Source organism: Ambystoma mexicanum, chromosome 3q, assembly GCF_040938575.1.
Source record: "Ambystoma mexicanum isolate Mex_15411 chromosome 3q, UKY_AmexF1_1, whole genome shotgun sequence".
Classification (NCBI taxonomy): Eukaryota; Metazoa; Chordata; class Amphibia; order Caudata; family Ambystomatidae; genus Ambystoma; species Ambystoma mexicanum.
This window is the reverse complement of record NC_090926.1, coordinates 493,776,098-493,798,873: the sequence shown is the minus strand read 5'-3', so window position 1 is coordinate 493,798,873 and position 22,776 is coordinate 493,776,098. Positions and strand designations below refer to the sequence as shown.

At 46.7% G+C, this 22,776-nt stretch overlaps 1 protein-coding gene across 1 annotated transcript in view; it reads left to right on the top strand.

Annotated features, from left to right (window-relative positions):
• Window positions 1–22,776, top strand: part of NUDCD2 (NudC domain containing 2) — a 316,419-nt gene that overhangs the window by 131,519 nt on the left and 162,124 nt on the right. The window lies entirely within an intron of this gene.

The window sequence follows — 22,776 nt, the reverse complement described above, 5'->3', positions numbered from 1 at the left end:
GCCGGACAAGGACTGCAAGGATGCCCTAGGAAAGCGTGTCACTACTGCAGCAGTGTATTCCACCCGGCTTGCCAACAATACCACGCTGTTGGACAGCTATTGTGATCAGTTGAACCTGCTACAGGAGGGCCTGCAGGAGGTCCCCGAATCAGTACCTTCACGCCTGCTCACGATTGCGTCAGAGGGTAGACAAGTAAATCATAATATCCATAAGAACACCCTAGATGCTGCGGAGACAGCAGGGAGAAATCTGGCCCAAAGTACCCTTTTAAAGAGGCAAGCCTTGTTAAAGAACTCGGGGTTCAAACCTGAGACACACGCGTCTTATCAACAAACGGGTGGAGGAGTCTAACCTGTTTGGCAAAGCTGGAGATGAGGCACTGTAAACTGCAAAAAAAGAACATAAGACTTTGAGTGATCTGGTTTCAAAGTCCATTTCAGCAGCGAGGTGGGAGTTCTCGCCGCTCCTTTCGCGGACAGTCCTATTCAGGTTCCCCACATAACCAATATGGAATGGGTAACACATGGTCCTCGGGACAAGGGTCCGCTGCCTCAAATCAGTATCCACCTAGAGGACAGCACCGTGGGAAAGGAAGAGGTCGCAATGCCACCCCTAGAGGCTCCCCCGCCTCTAGTCGGAAATGACTCTCAGATCCGGATTCCCTCCCATGCCTCCCCGGGCGGGGGGAGGGGAGGTATAACATCAATCTTACACGCATGGGAGGGGATTACCACAGACCAGTGGGTGATCAAGACCGTCACCCACGGTTATTGCGTCGAGTTCAGCTGGCCACCTCGATTCAGACCACCAAAGTCGAGACGTCTAACACCGGAACACCTCAAGATCCTGCTACAAAAGGTCCAGATCCTACAGGAAAAGGGCACAATTGAAGTCATCCCTGTTCTACAGGTAAACAAGGGTATTTATTCAGTGCACTTCCTTGTACCCATAAAGGATCTCACCATGCGCCCTGTGCTAGACTTTCGCCCAGCGAACAAGTTTGTCAAATCACAAAAGTTTCGAATGATAACGCTGCAAGAAGTAATCCCTCTTCTAACGCAAGGGGATTACATGGCAACATTGGACATGACAGATGCATACTTTCAGATTTCAATGTTGCCGGCACACAGGAAATACCTAAGGTTCATGATAGAGAACAAACACCATCAGTTCAAGGTTCTTCCCTTCTGCATTGCCTCAGCCCCAAAAGTATTTACAAAGGTGCTGGCAGGTGCAGCAGCTCACTTGCGCAGGCAATCCATCCCAGTATATCCATACCTCGACGACTGGCTCATAACGGGGAATTCCTACGGAACATGCCTGTCAAACACCCAAAGGACTATAGACCTACTCTGCAGTCTGGGATTCTCCATAAACGAGAAGAAGTCCAGCCTAGACCCCAGCCAAGTCAAGCAGTCTCTGGGGGGCCCTAATTCGGACAGAAGATGGCCTTGTCTTCCCCTCCAACGAGAGGGTTCAAAACATGCTGGTTCAAATCCCTCAGTATGTAGCCAGTCGAGAGGCGATGGTACGCAAGGCCATGCGACTGTTAGGGATAATGGCATCCTGCATTTATTAAGTCCCGCGTGCACATTTGTGAATGCGCCCCACGTAAGAATGGCTCAACAGCCAGTGGTGTCAGGCCAGCGGACAATGGGACGATCTAGTGGTTGTCTCGGCAGCCCTCGTTCTCTCTCTCTGCAGTGGTTGTCGAGGGAAAACCTTTTGAAGGGGAAAACCTTCACCACCCCCACAGTAGAAGCCACTCTCACGACGGACACATCTCTCACGGGGGGGGGGACTCACGTCCATCAGCAAACAGCGCACAGCGTTTTGTCCCCAGCAGTAGCATCCAACCACATAAACCTGTTGGAGCTGTTAGCAGTGTTCAACGCTCTGAAGGTTTTTCAGACACAGTTGCAGGGAAAGACAGTACTGGTCCTTACGGGCAGCACCACGGCCATGTACTACCTGAACAAGCAAGGGGGCACTCATTCTACAGGGCTATCCTAACTGTCACAGAAGTGGGCTCTCAAACACAAGATGTTACTACTGTCTCATCATGTTCCAGGGGAACTCCATCTTCTGGCAGACATGCTCAGCAGAGACTTCCCACTACCCCTAGATTGCGAATGGCGACTTCACAAAGACATCATCTCCAACGTTTTCGCAGAATGGGGCTTCCCAGGGATTGACTTTTTCGCAACTCTGGAGAACTCGCAAGGCCCAGATTACGCCTCCAGGTACCCTCAGGACCGATCCAAGGGGGACGGTCTCTGGATAACATGGTCAGGGAAATTTGTTTACGACCCCCCCATCCCCTACTCCCTTAATCAACAAGATTGTGCACAAGATACACCAGGAACCAGTCACCATGACATTGGTGAGCCCTATGTGGGCCTGCCAATCCTGGTTCTCCCATCCGATGGATCTGTCACTCTCCTCCGATAAAACTACCTTGCCCATACAACATGCTTTTTCAGGACAAGGGGTAACACTTCATCCATGCCCGCAAACTCTTAAGTTAGCGGCCTGGCTCCTGGGGTCATAGAGTTCGGGCATCTCCAACTTCTTCAGAGATGCATGGATATACTTAGAGAAGCAAGAAAGCCTAACACCAGACATTGCTACTCCAATAAATGGAAACGCTTCATCTGGTGCAATTCCAAGAGCATCAATCACATTGACTGCTCTCCTACTCCTATTGTACTATACCTGACCCACCTACTAGATTCCGGTCTAGGTCTAGTTTTTAATTCCCTGAAGGTCCACTTAGCTGCACTTTCAGCCTATATCACGTCCCAGCGTAAGGTGTCGTGGGAGAAGATCCCAGTAATTAAAGCTTTCATGGAAGGGATTAAAAAAATTAATCCTCCTATTTCTAACCCAGCTCCCGGATGGGACCTAAATGTGGTATTTACCAGACTTATGGGATCTTCCTTTGAACCTATGCACACGGCAAGCCTCAAAGCACTCACTAACAAGACTGCCTTCCTAGTGGCAGTCCCTTCAATAAGGAGAGTCGGTGAACTACAGGCCCTTTCAATTCTAGACCCTTTTGTCACAATTCAGAGATTAGGTGGTTCTGCGCACTCGTCCACGGTTTGTGCCCAAATTCGTTTCTAATTTCCATGTGAACCAATCTATAGAACTACCCACATTCTTCCAGAACCCCACTAATGTGGCGGAAAGAAGCCTACACACACTGGATGTGAGCAGGGCAGTCATGTACTATCTGGAAAGAACTAAAACACTAAGGAAAACAAACCAGTTTTTCGTTTCAGTGGCGGCTGGTAGAGAAGGGGGCCCTGTCTCTAAATCCGCCATCTCAAGATGGATTGTGAATTGCATCACACTCTGCTACACTCTTGCCAAGAGAGATCTGCCCTTCAAGCCTAGAGCACAATCTACTCGTGGCACTGGGGCTTCCATAGCATTTATTGCAAATGTTCCTCTCAAGTCCATTTGCAAAGCGGCAACCTGGAGTTCTGTACACACCTTTTACAGAACACTATTGACTAGACACTCACTCTAGGTCTGATTCTCAGGTGGGACAAGCAGTACTAGGACATCTTTTCACTACTGTTCCTTATCCCACCACCAACTCCAGATACTGCTCGCTAGTCTATGCACAGAATGTGATTTTAAGCAGATTCACAAGCATCAGAAGACATGCATTTATTTTATTTTAATTTTTTACATTTATATAGCACACAGACAGCCCAAGGGCATTGTGGCGCTGTTACTTGCAGTAGACTTGGTTACATTGAGCATACGTTGGTGCATTGGAGAGCAGAGATGTTATACATGTTATGCATAAAAATGTACACAATTCGTAGTATCCCGGGGAGGGGATGGACGTCATGTCAAGGGATGGGGTAGTTAGGCGAATAGGGCGGTTTTCATGGTTTTACGGAAGGCAGTGAGTGATGGATCAGCTCGCAGGGCAGTGGGGAGGGCATTCCAGTACAGTGAGGCTAGGTAGGGGAAGCTGGCGCCACCTTCTGTTGCTCTTTACCGTAATAGCATTTCTGATTATTGTATCTGCTTAGATTCACATGCACCAACCCTTCCTCCCAGCTCGGATGGAAGGAACATAGACATCATACTACTTCTCTCTTTCTGTACTAACTCACGATTGTCATAAGGCTCCCTCACGGCAGAAGAAATACAATTGCAGGGACCTCAACGCATGAGGAATTTTGGGTACACTACACTACAGGCACGCCCATGTCGACATCCCTTTTCGATCCTCGAAAGACAAGATGCAATACTCCGCGGTTACCACTAGATGACAGACTATATGCCCAGCATGTGGATCTAAGCAGATACAATCATTAGAAATGCTATTACGGTAAGTAATGCATGTCATTCCTATCTTTCATATACATAGGCTTTTTTCCGCGATGATCAAAAAGTGATGGAATGGAAAAACCGTTTGTTGTAAGAACAACTGGTGGAGACTAATACATTGCGATTACTTACCCCACTGACTAAGATTTTTCCAACTTACTAGATGGGTCAACTGGGGGTCGCTGGACATAGGTTTTTCTGCCGTTGGTTCCACTGACCGGAGGCCAGGAGCTGCAGGTGCAAGGATTCTCCTGTTCGGTCCCAAGAGCAGGGTGCAACCCTTGTTGAGGAAGAAATGCAGAAGGCACTGATGCAGACCTCTTCAGAACACTTTACTAGACTGGGGAAGGCGAGTTCCAGCGACGGCCACTGCACACAGGCAGCAGCAGGCATCTTTCCAGTCAAGGTTGAAGAAGACCTTCCAGAGCAGGATGCTTTGAAGCTGAGAGGCTGACATTCAGCAGGAAGGCGACTTGGACCACAAGCTGGCAGCCACTGACATGTTGGCAACGAACTCAGAACAGCGACAGTTGTACCGAGTTAGCCCACTGGAGAGCTGGTCAGTCCACTGGGTGGTGCAGGGACACTTCCAAAGGCTCAGGATGGCTGGATCCTCGTCAACACATTGAGACTAGTTGGGCCCACCGGTTCATGGGTTGAAGCACCGCTCGAGGCCTTCGCAGATCAGATTGTCCAGCAGGGCTTCACCGGGCAAAACGCAGGATGGGTTGTTGGGCCTCTATGGGAGTTGTCCACAGATGTTCAGTTGGCTGCTCTTCTACACTGGATACTTGGCTCCAACACTGATCTGAATAAATGGCTGCTGCAGTCCACTTATCCAAGATTCTGCCCACCAATTGTAAGGATCGGTTATGTGATTTTACAGTCTGCAAGTGACCTAAATACCGAAAAACCCCAAATTTCTATTCAATCAATTTGGGGGCCCCCCTATTTTCTACCCTTAAAACGCCATCCCAACCCCATCCTGACTCATTTTAACCCCTTACCCCACTACCCTTTATATATTTATTTAATGTTTTCAGTGTTTTCGTTATTATGGTTGTCAGTGTAATGTACCACTCTGAAATGTTTTTGGTAAACTGACTGGGTACCATAAGGATCTGCATTGTTCAAACAACCAGCAGTTTTCCAATTAGGGATTACTTTGGGTTTCACTCCTGCCACACGCCTCAACTCAGTTCCACCCCCTTGCTGGGCAATGCACACACAAAAGGCATCACTGACCTACAAATGCATAGGCATTCCCTCGGCAAGTGGATGACCTTATAAGGGATTTCCTGACCTGGCAAGGCATGAAGAAGGCCAAACAACAATATAGCCGAAGAACAAGCGGAAATGTCATGGCCTGGCCATTTCAGGGCACTAGCCACGTTCAGTAGCCATGCACAGGAGACGCGAATGTGCACAGTAGAAATAACCCATAGTATTACTGGCACGCCCTGTCGACGTCCCATTTCGAAAACAACTGTAATACTCTGCAGCTTCCACTAGATGTCAGGCTAGGCACAGCATGTGAATCTAAGCAGATACAAGCATTAGAAATACGATTACGGTGAGTAATGTATCCCATCTGCTGCCACATCTTATCTTTAGTCACACATAAAAGTAACAAAAAATCCCATTTTAAGATGCCGTGTGCGGGTCCCAGACTCGCAATATAGGATTGTCTCTGCTTGGTTTACTCGCCTGCCAAGCGTACAACTTTCCCTTGTTTACTTCTTTTTCACTCTGTGTCCCAGACCCTCTTATTCCTAGCTTGTCATATGGGCCTAGGTCATAATTTGTTCTCGTATCTGTTTGGTTCACTCTCCTGCCAAACATACGATTCCTCTCTTGCTTATTCTCGGGTGCCCAGACCATTTTATACTTTGGCTTTGATATGGGTGCGGCTCTCAGAATCGCAATGTCCCTTCAGGGTACCAGAGCCTCTTATTCCTCAGGGTCCCATACCCTTTTGTCTACCTCTGACTTTCAAAGGTATTTGGCTGCTTGTACCTGGCTTGAAGTCTCTTCTCAGGGTCCCAGACCCTCTTGTTCCAACTTCTCGCTTCAACAGACCTCCAACGCCTCTCGTGTCATCTGCATACCTGTTAGATTCTTTGTTTAAGGTACCAGCGTTTACCGAACAGCTGTGTTGTTACTTGAGGCTCCAGTAGCATTCGGGTGTGCAGCGGACTCTACTGTGGCCCTGCAGACTTCTGACTGCCCGGCAGCACGTCCTTCCTATCTCATGCTTTGCCAGGGACTGGGGTGCCCAGAGGTTCATCACAGTAGGAGTGCGAGGGGTGCTTCCAGCTTGGTCCAGGTTAATGTTCTCCCCTTCCTTTCTTCATGACTTCCCTTCCAGATCTCATTTGCTCTCCCGGTGCACGGCCCCCACAGTTTCTCCTCGGAGGATTGCTCTTTCTCTGAATCCCAGCTGAGTACATTTTAAACTCCTCTGCTGATCTGTTGCTTTCCGTCGGGCCAATGACAAGCCGTGAGAAACTAGACCGCTCACGTTGATCCTCCAAAGTATTCCTCGGACTCTATCTTCACAGTACTTATTTCAAACGCTTAAACAAAGTAGTTAGTTGGTATTTCAGTCCTGTCAAGTATATCAGTCTGACTTCTTTGGCAATAGAATATATTGGCTCTAGCTAAAGGGGGAGAGGTGAACTTCTCCAGCGTGGGGTCTGGCATGGATTCACATGCTCATGAATATTCCCAGTCGTCAGGCTGGGAATCCTCAGTAAAAAAAAGAAAAGCATTTGAGCTTTAGCCTGAAAACTGCATTTCTCCTCTGTAGCCTATCACTGCCCTTTGGGTCCTACTGCCCCCATCCAATGACAGCCGTCTCCCTAAGCTCCACCCCTGGTGGCCATCTTCAGATTTGGTAGAGCACATAAAGTGGCAGTATGAACCAAGAAGGGGAAGGAGGGAGGGATTGCATGTGAATCCATGCCAGACCCATGTTGGAGAACAGGAGTTGCAGGTAAGTAACGTGTTCCTTCTCCAGCATGGGGTCTTGCATGGATTCGAGCAGGGGAACACCAGAGAGAAATACTGTTGTTGCTGTGGTGGCTCTGGTGGAGTGGGCTCTTGACCGGCCTGGTAGCGATCTGTTGGCCAGACGGTGACTGTGCATAATGCAGCCGGAGAGCCACCTGGATATGGAAGCCTTAGACGGGGCCTTGCCATGATTCACAGGACCAAAGTTTACAAAGACTCCAGATGTTTTCCGAAAATCCTTTGTAAGTGCCACATAAAATTTCAAGGCAAAAGCAACATCCAGTGAATGCAACGCCCTTTCAGCATGCGGAGGAGGATTCGGGAAGAAGACTGGCAGAACCAAAGGCTTGTTGAGATGGAATTCAGATGGAACCCTGGACATAAAGGTGGGGTAGGTCCGTAGTACCACCTTTGTCACGTGGAATGACAAAGTTGCTTGCAGGAGAGGGCCTGGATCTCCCCGACCCACCTGGCCGAGGTGATGCACACTAGGAAAGCAGTCATCCATGAGAGGAACTTCAGAGAGGTCGGATGCAGTGGTTTGAACGGAGGACCCATGAGTTTAGGCAACAACATGTTGAATTCCCAAGCCAGAGCAGGGACCTTCATCAGTGGAAAAGTAGTGAAGAGGCCCTTGAGGAACTCGTTGACAAGACTGTGAGACCACAAAGCTGGCTTGTGCAGTGTGCAGGTGTACCTGGATATGGCCACCAGGTGCACCCTGATGATGGCAGGCGCCAGTCCAGCCTTGGTCAGCGAAAGCAGGTACGGAAGGTGTTGCTGATCTGTGATGCACAGAGGCGTGATCTTCTGAGTCCTGCACCACCCTGCAAAGCCTTTCCATTTGTGGGCGAAGCACAACATCATAGAGGAAGCCCTGGCTCTGGCCAGGATCTTCTTGCACTCCAGCGGCAGGGAATAATGAGCAAACTCTAGGGCTGCAGGAGCCCAAGCCGTGAGGTTCAGAGACTCTGGGTTGTTGTGCAGTATTGTGCCGTCTTCTCTGGAAAGGAGGTTGGGAAGTCAAAGCAGTCGGATGGACGGGGCCACAGACAGACAGACTGAACAGGTCTGCGTACCAGATCTGCCACGGCGGAAAAATGAGTATCATCCTGCAATTACATTGTCTGAGTGTGTTGATCACATGTTTCAGGAGTGTGATCCAGGGAAGGGGCACAAGAAGAGCCCCTGCCACGGGAACGAGAAGGCATCTCCAGACCCGTTGGCTTAGGAACCTACTGGCAAATGTCTGGCACTTGGAGTTTGCCGCCATCATGAAGAGGACGATTTGAGGGGTGACTCAATTTGCTGAAGAGAAAAGACACTTGCTCCCGTTGAAGTTTCTATTCGTGGCAGGAACGTAGCTCTCTGCTGAGCGAGTCTACAGTGGTTTTTCTGATGTCAGCCAAGTGAAAAGGGACGAGAAACATGTCCTGAAGAATGGCCCAGTTCCACATGGTCTGGGCCTGCAGGGAGAGGGCCTGGGGGCACGTCCCGCCTTTTTTCCAGATGTAGAACATGGTGGTGGTGTTGTCTGTGAAGATTCTCCCCACCTTCCCTCGTAGTTGAGGCAGGAATGATTTGAGGGCCCAGAAGACTGCCCGGAGTTCCCGGATGTTGATGTGCAGGCCTGACAGAGGCCTCTGGCATGCAACTGTCCGGTGTGGGCCCCCCACCCCTCCAGCGAGGCATCCGTGGTGATTGTGGCTTTGTACAGTGGGATCTGAAAATGATCTCCTTGCTTCAGATTCCGGCGCACTCTCCACCATCCTAGAGCTTGCCAGAACTCCTGGTTGAGGGCAATCTTGTCCGTCCAAGAGCCTGTGACCTACAGCCATCGCACATCCAGGAAGAGGCCTCATCTGGAGCCTGCAAAATGGAACGACGTGAATGCAGGAGGAAATCCTGCCCAACAGGGACTTTATGGCTCGCACTGTTACGGATTGCGCCAGCGGCGGGTGCTGCACCATTACCCGGATGTCCGTCACCATCTCCTCCGAGGGGGGAGCCAGGCATGCAACTGTTCTGAGATGGGCACCCATGAACAGAGCTTTCTGCGATGGCTCCATGCAGCACTTTGAATAGTTGATGTAGAATCCGAGCTCTGTGTCATGACCACTGCCTCCAAGGTGTCAGACCTAGCCCAACATCCTTGGAAGCAGGGTCATGACCCTTATTCCAGGCACAAGCCGGCCCCCGTAGGGGCCTTTTGGACCTTGTCCTGGCGCCAGCGGCGCCAGGCTCATGCTCATAAAGGGACCCAGTCCCGGCACTGGAAGCGCCGGGCTCATATAAAAAGGATTGGTGCTTGGGTGGACTTACCTCCTGCAGACCATGCTGCCTTCCTACCTGCAGGATGAACTCTTCATCCAATCCTGCTGGGACTACTTTAACTGCTGGGTGGGGCCAGCACCACTCCCAAGAATTACATACTGGAACTCTTTTCTTACCTCTGAAAGCTGTGGAAGAAGACGCCTAAGCACTACTGAAGGCTATTTAAACCACACCCGATTGGTTTCACGTGCTTCGCGTTATTCTGCAATAGCAGCAGGACGCTCACCGTGTCGGCTCCAGCTGCTCTTCTTCTTCTGCACCTGAAAACAGGAAAATCTTCAACTTACCTTCCTGAATCCAGCTCCAGCCTTCCGCGACATCTGAAAAGGAAAACGAGAACATTAGAGTAGCACGAGAAAGTACCAGAGCTGCTTTTACCACCTTCCGGCGCCTTCCAAGGCCTCGTGCCGCCATTCTTCGTTCTCCAGCCATCTGCAACTACAAAGAATACAGGTTAGCGATAACTCTGTGATATCTGCTTACCTGCGCCACGGTCTCCGCGAGCTCCGTTCAGCGCCATTTGTCCGCACCTGTAAAATACAAGAAGGACATTATTAGAGCTCAGGACTCCATTTCTACTCACGCGCCTTAAGCGGTGATACCTGTCCATCCTCCGGCACTATCCTTCGGCATCAGTCTTCATCGCCGATTGCACAGCCACCTGAAAGAAAGGGAAAAAAGACTTTTAAAAGTGCATTTAACTTCAGATGAACTTTTTGCTTGCCTGCAAAAACTCTGGACTTCTCCACTTACCGGATCAGCATACCGGACCTGCAAAAAAGGCAAGATTCTGAAAGGACAATAAAAAGACTCATATAAGGCACTCACCGTTCGTGCAGCTAACAACGGTCTTGCCTTCTGGACTCTACCTCCGCAATAAAGGGCTGAACTATCGTCCAGTGAAGTAACTGGCTACAGCGCCCCTGCACAGACGCAGGATGGAGAGCGCCGCTTTTACCTACCTAAGGTGAGCACGTGCGGCCTAGGAGAGTTGTAGGAGTGTCAGGAAGGGGAAAGGGCCGAAACCCCGTCAGGCAGACGTTAACCCCTGTTTCTTCTCTGCCCGCAGACATCTCACTCTCCAGATTAAGATCACAGTAAGGAGCTGGCCCTTCCAGGGTGGTGCCAAAGACCTGCGAGTGACTTTGGAAGGTTCGGAGAACGCCCAGACCAGACCCGCGACTCCGAGGGATTCAGGTGAGCATTACACTCTGTCAGAAGGCGAATGGTCTCTGCAGTGTGCTGGATCGCCAGCGTGTGAGAGCGGGAGTGGATGAGCCATTTGTCAAGATGGTAGACGTGGATGGCCTTGATGCATAGATGCGATGCCACCGGAGCCAAGCACTTCGTGAACACCCTTGGCGCTGATTTCAGGCCGAAGGGCAGTGCCTTGAACTGATAGTGCCATCCCTGGACCACAAACAGCAGGAACTGCCAATGTTTTGGATGAATGCAGATGTGAAAGTAGTCGTTCTCCAGGTTCACGGTTAAGGTAGTGGCTCAACCGCATTTAGCCCCTATTTACTCTAAACTTTGTATATTTTGTTTATTCTAGAGTTGTTTGCGCTTACTTTCTGTACCCTTTAACTTGCATTGGATATAGAAAGGTTGACGTTCCAAATTGTTCCATTGTTTGCGGAAACACTTCTCTGACATAGCAACCGACTTTCTGTGGATTTCTTTTATTCTAAATCACTGATCAGACCATTGGATCTGTTCAGCTCCTTTAAGTATGCTAGCTGCGGGCTTTGAACAGGATGCTGCAGTCCTACAAAATACACGCTGCATGATATGTTTAAAATGTTTTCTCTGCGTAAAGCGAAAGCTTCACTTCTCTGTAGTTTGTGATGAATTAGGTTTGTTTCTGCCATGTGCCTGATAGAGCATAATCCTTTGAACAACGAGTTTAATTTACCATATTTAAGCAGCTAAAAGTAAACTGATTTTGAAACGTATGCAGCAAAATGTAACATTGTGTTAAGAAAAGCATGTGCACATGTTAAAAGCCCCATAGCCGAAATGTCGATTATTTATTTATTTATTTTATTTTTTTTTTTTTAAGTGTGCACATTCCAGGGTTTGAAAATATTGATTAAGAATCTTGCAGGCCTTGACTTCACATTGGCTGGCTCCCCTGCCGAGGGTGATAATCAGGTGGCTAGGAATGTGGGCTTGAACTGCTGGTACAAGCTTGCGTTCCAAGCCGTCTGTTGGCCGGCTCGCCCCGCCGCCATCTCCCCCCCCCCCCCCCACACTCGGGCCAGTTTTATTTTTCTTTACAAACCCCCACTCTCCCACTTACTGATTTCGGCAGCTTCCTCTCAGCTTCCCATGGCCGCCATGGAAAGAGAAGAGGGGTTCAGTACAGAGCCCTGCCTTCCCTTTCCAAGCTGGCCATCTTAGAAAAGGATTTTCCTTCCTATAGCGGTACGCCGCACGCAGGAAATCCTTTTTTTTTAGCACCGCTTCGGCCTTAATCCAGCGGCTGGAACAGGGGATGAACACCACAATAACATACTGACACTGTATGCGCCTAAGAGAAATTGCAGCAATGTTTAATCCGACCCTTGGGCATTAGTGAAGCTGGCTCAATGCATCCTTGTGCAAAATTGAAAAGGGTGTGTGAGTCTTCATCAGCTGATGGCCTAGACAGGAGAAGATGGCATTGCTGGTGTAAGTACTTAAAGGATAGTTCCGGGACTTTTTTTTTATTGTCCCTACGGTTCGGCCATGTGTTTTTAAGCATAAATCGGTAGATCGTAGAAAACCTTCCTATGGACCTTACCCGACTTTTCGTCCATTAACGCACTCGAAATCAGCCGCCATTTTCTGATAATCCTATCATTTCCCCCCATCGACCTGGCTCACCTGCTTTTGCGGCACTAAATCAAATCCCCCGCCCCTGAAACAGACTTTATCAAAACATTCATATACCCCGCCTCTATCCGTGACGTGACTGTGCTGCGTAGGCAAACGCACCCAGGCGTCTTCTACGCGACTCCACACAGAACCCGGAAACCAACACAGATCAGCTCACAACACAGCGCGCCACAATTCGGAATATGAAACTGTACTTTTAAATCAAACTGCAAGATTGTAAATTTGGTAAAGTACATTTATTTGACATCAAATGTTTAGAGAATATTCAGTGATTTTCATTTTTATTTGCTCACGTTCCAAAAAGTTTGTTTTGAGGCACGCGATGTTCCTTTGCTGTACACAGGGTCTTAGATCATCTCACAATACAGCGCCACAATTCGGAATATGAAACTGTGGTTTAAAAGCAAACGGCAAGATTGTACATTTGGCAAAGTACATTTATTGGACATCAAATGTTTAGAGAATATTCAGCGATTTGCATTTTTCTTTGCTCTCGATCCAAAATAGTTCGTCTTGAGGCAAGCGATGTTCGTGTGCAGTACACAGGGTGTTGGTTTACGATAAAATAAGCTCTTTGGTCGCACTGATAATCGCATTGCTGTTCCAACAACGAGGCACTAGGCCACCACAACGGTCTGTATGTTGCATCTAGCCGTTAGTACCGAGTAAGGGCATACTTGTACTTGGCGATCGTCCCATAAAATGGTCAGGGTGGTAACGTTGTTTACGCGGAGAAGCAACTGGCGGTTGAAAAAGCCATCCGCCGGTGTCTGGTACTCGTGACACATACAATAATGAAGGATGTACCGGTTTTAAAAACATAAAAAATGAAATTAGTCTCACCATCAGATCTTTATTAAAATTATTCATTTTATATATTAGGTCGGGAAATTATTTCATAGCTAGGACAGTGCAACTGGGTATTATACGTCAAGGGGGGGCTGTAGGATACTGAGACAGTCCCCCAGTGCAGGGGTTGACAGGGAGGCAGTGCAGGTGGAGAGTGAAAGGGCCCAGGACCGAGGTCTCAGACAGTGGACCAGTTGTAGCAGGGGAGAGGGAGAGAGAAAGCAGAAGCAAAGAGGAAGGTTTTGAGGTGCTTCCATAAAAGGAGATGGTTCTCCTCAAGATAGTGCGCGGTACAAAACAATATGCCACATAGAACAAACAAGTACAACTTAACCCGTCTTTAAAGCTACTGTATAGTAATTAAATTGCGGTATAAACTCATCTAAAGAGTTACTTACATTATATTTGCATTTTCCATTGTGTCTGTGCGTAGGGCAGCCCCGAAATACCACTCCTTCTATGCCGACGTTATTTCTTCTAATGAACAAACATTAAATGGCTTTCGTTTCTGAAATTATATTCATTATCGTTTCTTACGTTATTGCCCCACACCCCCAAAAAGAAGTCTTTCGGGATGGTCCCGGCCTGTCAAGGTCAAATAACAATATAACCTTATACTGAGTCGTGGGCCATTCCGGCACCCGAGCAAAAAATCAAAGCAGCTGACCTTCACTTTGAACGAGCACACATTCCTAGTTAGCTACATTCAGTGTAAGGCCATCTCACAGGACTTGAAATTTACACTCCATCTTTGCATTTTGTCTGCGTGCATTTGCAGCCCCAGCGAACCATAAATACGGAGACATTCTATATTTTTTGAAAAATGATTTATATTCCTGTTTGGTTTAATTTAATGCACAAATGAACAAGGGTGGAGAGACACATTGCATGTACACTGAGCAATCACTTTTATTTACACAATACATAGCTACACATATTCAATGGGCCTGCGACATGAGGAGACTCGAGAGAACAGACAATCAAATTACAATCATTTAAACCGTGATGCGTATTTCTCAATGAGCTCTGCTTTAGGTGGACATGGAACAGAGGCAATGTTGGGTGGCAATGCAGTTGTCCCCTGCACAGGTTCGTTCACAACTCCATGTATGTGCCTATCTAGGACATCAACAATAAGTCTCTCAATAAACTCATATTGCATATCCTCAAACACTGGTTTGATCACCCATTGTTAACTTCTTTTAGTGAAGGCCTTATTGTAGCGAAGCGTCCCTAAAGTTCCGGTCGTCCTACTTTGTTGACGGCCAACATTATGGTTATGTGCCAAGACCGCTAGAAGAGTCCGATTTATCATGCCCTCCATGCCAAAATGCAATCGTTTTGGCCTGTACTTTAGGCACATATTGTGGAACACCTCCAAATCTCCTGTGTGGCAGAATTCCGTGAGTCCCCTCAAATCTCTTGTTATAGTTTTATCAAATACAATCTTTTCAATGGCTTTGTGAGTGGGTGATGAAGGAATCAACCACTTCTTCTTCCGTGCCTCCTCTGTGGACAAATGGCCATGTTCACAATTGTGGAAATGTTGGTTTGTGGTCCAGCGGTGAACGTTGCTACAGTGTAGCATTACTGACCGCCATTTTTCCAGTAGAATTTCCAACGACCCTCCACATGTTTTTGAGCTCCACCAAAGATGGTTGCTGATTGACTTGGACCACTGTGAAATACCTTGCATACCTTTTTTTTTACCTGCAGCCAACATTTTTTTATTGATTGTTTTTGCAAGATGCCAAACGTCAAATTGGTGATTTATATTTTTGTACTCTTCTCTCATTGTCTTGGCAATTGAAACGTGTCTGTCCGTGGCTATCAGGTCGATCACCATTCCCCGCGATTGTAGTTCTTGCAATGATGCTACAAAGCCAACTTTCTCCATGGCCACTGAGGATGTACTTTGTGACACCTGCACGACCACCGAACTCACAATTTTCTTACTTTCCATGTCCTGAAAGTGGTAGGTGCAGTACTTGGCTGAAAATCCTGGGCTGTCGCACTGTCCATCACCGGCTAGCCTGAACCGATTGCCTGCGAATGTACTATCAATAGACATTTTTTCCATTCTCCAAGCTTCGCTAATGGCTGGAAATAGATAATCGGTTTGGTATTTGTAGAACTGAATTTTCGCAATGAAATGGATTCCCACAAACTGAAAGAAAGACTCTAACTTTTAAAAACTTGAACCACTAAAAAGTGCAGCCGCTGCACAAAGTAGATTGCCTGCTGGCAGTTGCCCCAGCATGGGTTGTGCAGACCATGAGAAAGGATGATATTTTGTACAGGTGGCATGTATTTTAAGGTTAGTGCCTCGAATTGCACGAGTCACATTAATCAATGGCTCCCCACATACTTCCCCACCAACCGAATGCCCACATTTCATCCGAATAATAATATCAATCAAACAACTATCGAATACAATGAATTTGGCCTCTTTCCTTATACTGTCACTCTGCATCCCAGCTGGTTCGGCCTGTAACGTTGAGGACATGTCACTCACATGAAAGGTAGAATCTCTGATATCGTCTTCCGCTATGTTCAGTGATATTGATGGTGTTTCATTGTCGTCCACTTCATTCTCTTCCATTGCAACATCTGTTCCTTCTCCGGCGATGGGTGAATAAGACAATTTCTTCAACCTTCTTGCGGTCTTAGTTTTTGCGGGTGTGGATTCTGTGAATTGATCTCCGACTGCATCCGAACTACCAGGAGGACATTCACTATCAATGGCTGGTGGTGGTATAGCTCCGTTGTCAATCACTTCATATTCTTCCCATTGGCACGATGCATCTCCAGTCTCAAGTCCCTGCCAAAAGGTTTGACAAGCAACATCTCTTGTTCGCTTCACTGTCTGTTTAGATCTAGTTCGTACACCCACTCGCAACTAGAGGACAGATTGGAAAAGGGATGTTCAGTTTAAACACAACTTACAGTATTGAACTATTAACAGTGAAAAACAACATAATATAGTGACCAGGACACTAACCTTCTTTTGCTTTCTTTTCTTTGAAACTTTCTTGCCTCGAACTTCAACATCAGGACGCTGTTGCTCCGACTCGTGTGTGCATGTCTCCACTTCCTCTTGCGCTGCAACGACTATATTTTCATGATAAGCACATCCATCACGCACTGACGCTCCATCGACTCCCTGAAACATAGAACTTTCATTAGTATGTATAATAATATTGAAAACACAGAATGTACTTGGGGACCAATACCCATGTACATCTCAATAGCAAAACACGAATGAACGCTTTGTGTAGAACATTCAAACGACAATTATTCACGCATTGTTGATCTAGTTAGATGGAACTGTCAAGATCCATACCTCGGGCTCCTCATAGACTTCCATTGATGATATTATTGAAGATGATGCTTCAGTAACTCCCTGCAACACAGTAATTGCATTAGTATGGTTTTCTATTTTGTTAAAAAGAACATAAACTTTGTGCAGGCGTCAACGGCTCATCTAAATAGACCTGCACAAATGATCAGTTGTCTAAAATAAATAATGGATATGTAAATATGATTCCATTTGCTCGATCGTTGGAAGTGTCACCACCCAGAGATCTGCATCAACTACTAGGGGTGATGTTCTTGTAGAAGAAGCTCCGTCATCTCCCTGAAACATAGTACTTGCGTTAATAAAGAAGGAAGTATAGCGGATGTAATCACGTCATATGATTTCGCTTGATCGAACTGTCAGTATCCATACCTCGAAATGCATAAGAACATCAAGGGACGATGTAACTGCGGTGCACACTTCTGCAAGCTGTTGCGCCGACCCGTAACTGCATGCTCCCCCTTCTTCTTGGACTAATTCTCCATCGACTCCCTGAAACATAGGACTTTCATTAGTAATGAACACAATATTGAAAAAAGAAGACACATAGGAGGGCGACGACAGAAGGACATATGAATGGCTAAAAACGAAAGAAACATTGTGTGTAACAATCACGCTACAAGAATGCAAGATCTGATGATCTCCATCGATGGAACTGTCCGGAAACGTACCACGAGCATCTGAGTGACATCAACGGTTGTCGTCAATACGTTGGACTCCTCAGCATCTCCCTGAAAGACAGTACTTGCATTATTTTGGATAACAATAATTATAACTGAAAACAAAGACTAGAGGACGAGTACAAGGGTGTACCATTAGGTAAAATAATTACACGATAAATTAAAACTATTGATTTACATGCCTAAAACAAGTCAGTGGCAGAATAGCCAAGTAAGATTACCCGATAGGCGCTTGAAGTGGCTGATGACTGCAATAACGACACGGATGGAGAATCTTCCGCCTTCATATTGAGTGGATACATAAATGGGGAAATTATTGTTAGCTAATGCTACACACTACTGCAAGGCCGAGAGATAAATACGTAAACTTGACTCAACAGTGGAGGGATGTGGACGAATAGAGAGGGAATAGCGGTTGAGAGCAATTTTCGCCTCGCTCGCGGTGTGTTCTTCTTTATTAGCAATGATGTGGAGTACATGTCTGAGCTAAAGTGCCTGCTGCAGATGCGGTATCGATCACCCCTCTTGTCCGCAAAGACTTCTAGGACTCTACTTTCAAGCTCAGACGGTGGATATCCGCAATATCGGACCCATTCTCTTATCTGATCTATTGTCTTAGGGAAAACATGCATTATAGTACCTTCAGATTTATTATGGGTCTTCGAAGGGCAACCGCCAATGGAACAGGCAGGCATTGTGGAAAGTTCTGAAAAGTAAAGATCAACAATTCTCTATGAATACCAATGTGTTAAAAAATTAAATGACACATAAAAGGTTCAATGCAAGGTTAGTTTTGGTTCTTGGAACTATACACGTTATTCACATGCGGATAAGTATTTGAATAACTTTAAAAAAATAGAAAAATAATTTGACTAAACTCAGAACATGTGACTAGTTCCTTGCATGTACTGTCTTAAACGAAAAGAAATTGGACGCAAAATGATTATGGTACATGGCCTTACCTTGACGAACAAACAGTTAGATGCAGGGATCAGAGTAGTTTCTTGTCGTAGAACAGGGAGCAGTTCACAGGTTGCAAACTGACGAGTTTCCTCGAAGTGGTCACGGAAGTTCACAGAGACGAAGAGCAGATAACCAGCACCTTCACGGGTTGACTAGCAAAGCGCAAAGAAGTTCTCATTAGAAATATGAAGTGGGTTATAAAGAATTCGAAACAGGGGTGTGTTTGTGAATGAATGACGTGTATATGTCGTGGCATTATGCGGTTTGCAGGGGGCCGTCCAGCGTGAGGGGGGATGCTTGGCAGGAGACACGGGGTCTGGAGGTAGACATGGGAACAACAACCCATGCTCTATAGACCACTTTGAAGTGTACATGGTCTTTGGCACCTCTTGGCCTTTATCGCTCCCTGACAGCTCCACTTGCCAGCGCAAGTACCCCGGTGCGAACTGCCTTTGATAGGGTGGGGGGGTGGATTGGGGCGGTGGTCGTGCAGACAAGACTCGTTTGCCGCAGGGCCTCACCAAGGAGAGGCCATCTAACTGCATGTAAGAGGCAGGCTGCAGGATCTAGTACATGGAAGGCAGGGGGGTGAGTTTATAAATACCTCACCCTCCCAGGAGAATATATGGGTGCAGTTCACCCTGGAGACCCTGGATGCCTAGGCAGTTAGTCGCAGGCTGGCCTGTGGTGGCAAGGCGGCACGGGCCAGAGGGGGTCATCTCTGTACCCGGTGCCCAAAAGGATGATTTATTATGATCAACCATATTGATTATTTACCTATAACCATGTTTTGTATCAATAAAATCCAACAGCATTTTATTGCCAAAGCTTGAACAAAGTGGTGTGGTAAGTATTTTTGGGGGAGGAGGCAAGGCCGGGAGGCTTGATGCCAACCCGCAAAATAACATATGTATGTCTGCTGCATATGGGTTCAACGGTTATGTGGATTGAAGGTGGGCGGCCAGCGTGAGGGAGGATGCTGGCCGGAGACATGTGGTGTGACAATACAAGACACAGGAAGACTATTCAATGGAGACACACTAGATTCATTTAAAAAATCAAAACAACCATTGTTAAAATATATGTTGGGTTTTATTTTAGATCTTAATTTCAATTGAACATAAATAATAAACATTACACATTGTAAAGTTCCGGTTGCAGCACATCCAGGGAAAATCCGCGGTATTGTCCACTGTCGCTGGGGAAATGTTGTCTAATGGCAAGTACCGCACAGGCAGGTATTACTCTCCGAACGCGGTGTCCGAGCCTCCCTTGAAGCCACCAAGTGAAGCAACGATAGGCCACCAGCCTGTACCACCTGTGAAAATGAAAGATGCAAACTGTATTAAAATGACAAAACTTTCTTATCACTGTCGATTCAGGTAAAAAATATCATTCTGCTTTGAAAAAAATTCTATCTAGAAAATGCACAATATGGAACCAATTTACATGCATTCGAATGATATGTAGATGTAATTTTATATGTGGGAGACGACCATGAAATAGTAGTGGCATCACTGACATGACAACCAGAGTATACTTACTCGTTACTCGGATTACGCGGACGAACAGTGCCGCGAAGTTCGTGCATAAGCACCATCATCATCCTCAACACGGTCCGTGAGAGGCAGGCTTCCCTGAACTCTGGCAGCTCGGTGATGCATTGCGGACTTGGCTCGCCTTCCGAAATGTAGGCCAAGCACCCGGAATTTTCACGGCAGCAGCAGTTCTCCTCCTCAGTTGGCATTAGCTCGCACCGATTGCACGTGCACCAGGTGGAGACGCCGTCCATGCGACATGGTCCAGGCTCTTCATCCGTTGACTGGTCCTCCCAACTGCCGTCCGAATCCCCATCGTTTTCACGTGCTTGCCTTTCCAGTAGTTCTTCCTCGGTGTACTCGGGCTTGTACATATACGGCATTATTGTAGCCATTGTGTGGTAAAGAAAGTAAAATAATTTACAGAGATGGTACAGGTGTTCACAAGGCCTAGAAGCGGCGAAGGTAGCTGACTTGAGCACAGAAACGAGTCACAGAATACTCAAAGTAACACAGAGAGAGTAATGGAATCGAAAATCTGCTGCTGTGTGTTGTGAAACGGTGTGTTTATACTTATTGAGGAAAGAGGCGTCCTGCCATTTCCATGGCGACACTTCATTAGCTGAGGCGCAGCGATTGTTGACACGAAACGTGCTTTGGCGTTGGGAAATGGGCGGTACGCGTCTGCTGATGTCAGGCTCAGGGGCAGGGGATTTGATTTAGTGCCGCAAAAGCAGGTGAGCCAGGTCGATGGGGGGAAATGATAGGATTATCAGAAAATGGCGGCTGATTTCGAGTGCGTTAATGGACGAAAAGTCGGGTAAGGTCCATAGGAAAGTTTTCTACGATCTACCGATTTATGCTTAAACACATGGCCGAACCGTAGGGACAATAAAAAAAAAAGTCCCGGAACTATCCTTTAAATCGCATGTCATGGTAAAATGCTAAAGAAAAGAATTTTATTTTTATATCTGGGGAAACGGATCGAAATTAATAAGACAACAGTGATTCATAAGGTTCAGTATGAAGGTAAATGACAGAAGGTCAGAAGGGCTCCTCTACCTTTTTCATCCCTGCACCTGTCCGAAACAGGCTCAGTGTAATACATTCCAAACCGGCATAATATGAATTCCATTTGTGAATACAGGATGCGTATTGAAATGTCTATGCACACCCCCACCCATATCTGCCCAGTTGCTTGAGTAAAGGGCATCTGAATGTATGCATCCGGATGTATGTGATTATTTCAAATACGAACGTTTAAAATATGAAAATGTCCAATTCGAAATAATCACCCCACAGCTAAATGCCCTTCATAGACCCTGCTACCCCCACCCCCTTACTTACCTTTTGGCGGCACACTTCGCTGTGTGTCGCCGACTTCCTGCAGCGCCAGTGCCCTTCACTTACGTGGCTAAGAACCGGCGCTGCAGGGTCCTTTCTTTTTTTTTTTGTTTTTTAAACGTTCTTGTTTTGGATGCGCGGGACATCCCTGATTTCATTATCGCGAACACGGGTGCGCAGGACACCCCCGAAATCCCTGCTTCCCTTTTTCGCTATAATGAAAACGAATGTTAAAAATGTTTGGCATTTTCGGCTGTACTTAACTTTGGTACAGCTGAAATGCGGATCTATGTGATTTTTCCCGTCAAAGATTTACCTGCAACGGAAATGTTTGCATGGGAAATGCACAAATACAAAATGTTTGTACATTTACCATGCGGACATCCATTACAAAACAACCCCAAAACCATACAAACACACACCCCCACCCAACCCCACAACCACCCACAACCCCAACACACCCCACCCCTCTATCTACTAGGGGTGTCACGGTATTAGTTTTATGACGGTACAATAACCTTCTTGCCAAACGACGGTATATCATGGTTATCGCGGTATAGCAGGTGGAGTAAATTAATCTTAACAAATATTTTCTAAAAGGTCATAAATTGCCAGATTTATCATCACAAACAAAACCAGGCACCCAGAGCCAGAATTGGGCTTTTCAACATACTTTCCACTGAAATGCCACCCCTGGCTTCCACCAAACACAAACACACGTGTGGAGAGGAGGAGGCGGGTTGGGGGGAGCCCTGCTGCGACTGGCAAAGCAAACTGAATAGCTTTTTTAAGTGGTCATTTAGGCTTTTAGCTCCCCCACTGGCTACTGGTGAAGATGAACATGTTGCCATCTTGATAACCTGCATGCCACAGATTAATGGAGTCTGATGGTAGTATAGCTTGTGCGCATACACACGCACACTCACTCTCTTTACGTTACAGCCTTTAATTTACTTCTGGGCCAAAAGGTGTTCAGTAATCACAGACATGTTACCCTTTGGTATGGCAGCAGGGAATACCCACAGAGATGGGTAAATTTCGCAGTGTGACTTATTACATGTAAATTCAATGATAGAACCAGGGAAATCCCCCATTGTCATATGTTTAGAAAACATTATCCATTATAAATATATAAACCCCAAAGCCGCCAACCCAAAGTCCCGGGAGGATAGCTCAGCGGCAACGTGCCTGCCTTGGAAGCAAGACGACACGAAGCAACACAGGTTCGATCCCCGGGTCGGCGCTTAGAAACCTCTGGGTGTTTAAGCGTGTTATAAATACGCAACTAAGACAAAAACAATTACGCAACTAAATAAACAAAAACTATTTCTTTAACAGCGCCTCGATGCCCGCGGGCTGTGTGAGCGCTTTAAAAAAAAATGTAAATAAAAAAAAAAAAAGTAAACCATTTTCCTTCTTACCACTGTATTTATTCTTCCTATTGCTAACATATTGATTTTGTGT